This window comes from Myotis davidii, unplaced genomic scaffold (assembly GCF_000327345.1).
Source record: "Myotis davidii unplaced genomic scaffold, ASM32734v1 scaffold11, whole genome shotgun sequence".
In the NCBI taxonomy this organism is placed as follows: domain Eukaryota; kingdom Metazoa; phylum Chordata; class Mammalia; order Chiroptera; family Vespertilionidae; genus Myotis; species Myotis davidii.
The window spans coordinates 2,986,718-2,990,896 of record NW_006285791.1 but is presented as its reverse complement, the minus strand read 5'-3'; the positions used below and the strand labels follow the sequence as shown (position 1 = coordinate 2,990,896).

Genomic DNA, 4,179 nt, shown 5'->3' with positions numbered 1-4,179 from the left:
TAATTTTAACAAATATGCATTCCTAACCAGCTTGCTGAAACATCCCACACACCCACAGCATAATGGTTTTATGGGACCTACTACACAGTGGAGTTCATACTTGAGATTGAAGCAGGTACCAACATGCATGAGAAAATATCTGTCTGTACTTTACATCCCTTATGGTGCACTCCCATTGCATAACATCCCTAGGTACTGATGTTTAAAAAAACAGTTGCCGAAACCAGTTTGACTCAGTGGATAGAGCGTCGGCCTGTGGACTGAAAGGTCCCGGGTTCAATTCCGGTAAAGGGCATGTACCTGGGTTGAGGGCACATCCCCAGTAGGAGGTGTGCAGGAGGCGGCTGATTGATGTTTCTCTCTCATCAATGTTTCTAACTCTCGATCTCTCTCTCTTCCTCTCTGTAAAAAATCAATAAAATATATTTTTTTAAAAAGCATCCCTCTGCTTACACTTATCTCACTAAATACTGTTACTATTTGTGTCCACCTTGGGTGATAAGTAATAACATATCGGTAAGCCATTGTAATGACCTTTTAGAGAGAAACTGATGCTTTTTTATTTGTGAAGTGATGCAATTCTTTCCAATAGTCAAATAAGGATTGTAAAAGTTTTTCAAAATGAAGATCTATTGAACATTGTTTGCCTCTCTTACTCACCTTTCAAAGTGATGTTATTGCAAGTGAGTTTTTCTTAGCTCACCTGCAAACTCCAGTGTCTGCCATTAAAACAGGCTAATTATATACCAAAGGGACCAGTAGAAAGAATCTAGGATCATTCTCATTTTATCCTTAATTTTCATCCCTATCCATGCCTCCTACAATCCAAAAATTTCTCATCACTTCTCATAGGAAAGGAAAATTTGAAAACAAGTGAAAAAATGAGAAGAAAAGAGGCAGTAAAAAAAAGGGGAGGGGGGACGTTCATTATTTCAGAAGAAGTAGGGAAAAAACTGAAAGTTTCTAACTATGGCCTGAAACAGCACCTTCAATCCAACACCTTAGTTTAAACACCAAGGGCACTCAGAAATTAAGACATTTTCCCCACACCATCCCCAGGAATCCATGACCTAAAAGTACATTAGAACATTGGACTACTGTCACTACAATGTGATGACTGTGATGGCTGAAGATGCTCAGAAAGTACTTTAGGAAAGTGGAGGGGTTACAGAAAGCTTTTGAGTGGAGATGATGCTCAAACTACTCTGGCAGAAAGAAGGGCACAATTCAGGGAGGTGGACTGGGCTGGAGGGAGGGCTCAGGAGTAGAGATTCACAGGACTGCCATTGTCCTCACTTGGTCTCTCTCTTAAAAAATATATTTTTATTTATTTCAGACAGGAAAGGAGAGGGAAAGAGAAATAGAAACATCTATGATGAGAGACAATTATTGATCAGCAGCCTCCTAGATGCCCCCTACTGTGGATGGAGCCCGCAACCCAGGCATGTGCCCTTGACTGGAATTGAACCCGACACCCTTCAGTCCGCAGGCTGACATTCTGTGCACCAACCAGCTAGGGCACTGGTTTCTCTCTGACTGCCCAGCTACCAGCATTAACCCTGACAACTGTCTTTTCTCCTCAGAGAATCATCTAAGACCACAGGGCTGGTGCCTGCAAAATGTCATTTGTGAAGCTGTTATCTCTTTACTGGTTTTCTCATCAGCATCACCTGTGGCAACACAACCAAGTTCAGACAGGAACACAATCTGATCAGTTCTCACAGAATAAATGAGCAAATCCTTGTTTGCTAGGCAGCAAACCCAGACACTCGGTCTTCACTCATTAATCATGAATAAAACAGCACACTTCCCTGCGGTGAAACTTCATTTTTCATTCCACCCTACGCACATCTCTAACGCACATTTCAGACAAATGGGAGACTTTACACCTTTTTCTAAGAAAACCTTTCAGAATCTTTTTACATAATCCCTTCAGAAGAATCAATGTGATTTTTCTTATCAGAATAAATAGAACCTTCTCTACTGATGTGTTAGCATTGGACAGCCTGGATCAAAATCTTCCAGATAAAACTGTGATTAAACACAAGGTCTCCTGTTATTACCATTTTTCTCCTAATCACCACAGATATTAGGGCCCCACAAATAGAAATAGTTCTCCTCCCTCTCCTCTGTGTCACACCTTATGAGAGGGTCTCATTAGAAGCTCACTCTCTAGTTCACTGTTATTAGTACAAAAACACAAGCAGAGATATCCAGGCTATAAATTATTGTAGAAAAATACAGTTACAGCAAAGAGATTTCCCAAAGCTCAGCTATACACTGCTTTGCATTTTTTAGAGAACCTTTGATTCTGAACACACTTACCAAGTATTCAAAATTGCCTAATATTACTAAAAACAATGACAACAAACTCAGGCCTCTCACCATTGCTACTAAAGTTGCCAAATATCATTGATAATAATGGAAATATAACCAATAGGGAGTATCTCCTGCCAGCAGACTTTTGGGGGAACTATTATAATCATTACATTGTTGTCTCTAGCTTTTGTTCTAGGCTTGGGAATTGACATGTAACTTGTCACTAGGGTTCTAGATCATTTGCTGTAAAAAATAGAAAATATTAGCTTGTAAATATTCATTCATTTCATTCATTCACACATGTTTATTCAGCACTGCTGTGACTCCCTGGGATAGAAATCCCAGACATAAGCATTAAATATATTCAGTGCAAGTTATCTTTTATAAGAATCAAGATTTGTTCAACAGTCAGTAGGCATATTTCACAAAAGGTAAAGAATAATATTGGTTTCCCTATATCCAACATATTGGCCAACATTATAAATGCTGCCCTCCTGTGACCTCAAAGATCACTCTACAACAACTGTGTAGAGAACAGATATTGGATAGGGGAGCTTATGATACCTTCAAGGAAGTGCAGAAAGCTATGGTTTTACCAAGCAAGGGGATGTCTTACTGTCAAGATCCTGCCTTTCCTCACTCAAGAGCTAGAAAGAGGTACAGAGGCTGAAGGAAAGGTGGGGATCATAGCCATGCTGTTAAAGGAAAAGCTGTAATTGAAGGCAAATGAATGCTCCCACAGAGAGCTCCAGGAACTGTCCATTAATTTTAGTGAGCCTGATAATACTTAGAAGCCTAGAATGCATAAGAATTACCCAGCATGTGTAAGAATGCCACTTACCTCCTCCCACTGCACTTCGGAGGCCTTCACTGCTGGCTCCAGCTCCTCCTGCCTCCTCTCTCCTAAGACTCCTCACCCCTCCCATCTCACCTCTGCCAAGGTTCATGGAAAATGTCCCAGATGTCCCATTGGCTCAACCCCAAGGGAGAGGTTGGTAACAGCAGCAGCAGCTGCAGCAGTGACAATAATTTGTGAGAAGTCCCTCCCCTCTCCCATACTGTTCTCAGAGGAAAATCAGAGAAGAAATATCAGATGGGCTTCCTTGTCCAGCTCAGGAAGGCTCATGGCATCTCCCTACTCAGCTGGAAACAGAGAGCAGGGCCATGGTGCATGTTATTCATCCAACTACTCATTCATGAAGAAGCAAACCCAAAATTCAACAGACTCACCTTTCACATTCTTATCTACACTGTATGTACCTGGACGTAGGGAAAATTATAGGTTAAGATTCAGGAATCAGAGCTAGCAGCATAGAACATAGGGAAAAAGTAAACATGAGAGTGAGCCAGAGTCAAGATGAGCCAAGCAACAGGTAAAGAACTTAGCCAATCCTGTCCTCCACCCAGGACAGAGGTCCAATGCCTGGGTTTTATCCACTCCCAGGACAGTCATTATCTAGGGTTCAAATGGTGTCCCTGAAAGATGAAGTGACTCAAGTCCAGATCTCATGATAAGCTTGCAACACAGGGATGGTTTTGTCAATAACACATGGCAATGCGCAACTCTGGGGAAAGGCTGACCGCCCACGCATAGGCAGCAGAGACCATCTACTCTGAACCAAACATCAGGATGGGTCTTCCAGAAAGTGCACTTTTGCTGGCAGAACTCAGAAGGTGTGGTGTAGTGGGAAAACTCCAGCTTCTCATCTTGTACCTGGGTGACCTTCGGCAAGCTGTTCAGCCTCTCTATATCTTGCTTTCCTGATTTGAAAAAATGGAGAGAATTTTAGTGAAGTTATGATTGAAAGGGCCATAGGTAACATGTATAAAGTACTTAGTGTATACAGTTGACCCTTGAAC

The 4,179-nt window shown here is 41.6% G+C and overlaps 1 protein-coding gene across 1 annotated transcript in view; it reads right to left on the bottom strand.

Moving 5' to 3' along the window:
• Nucleotides 1-3,504, bottom strand: part of SERPINB7 (serpin peptidase inhibitor, clade B (ovalbumin), member 7) — a 43,640-nt gene extending 40,136 nt beyond the window's left edge. Inside the window, exon 1 of the mRNA XM_015559468.1 lies at nucleotides 3,161-3,504. The gene's annotated coding sequence lies outside the window, so the exon portion shown is untranslated. The remainder of the gene's footprint in view (nucleotides 1-3,160) is intronic.
• Between the last annotated feature and the right edge of the window lie 675 nt (nucleotides 3,505-4,179).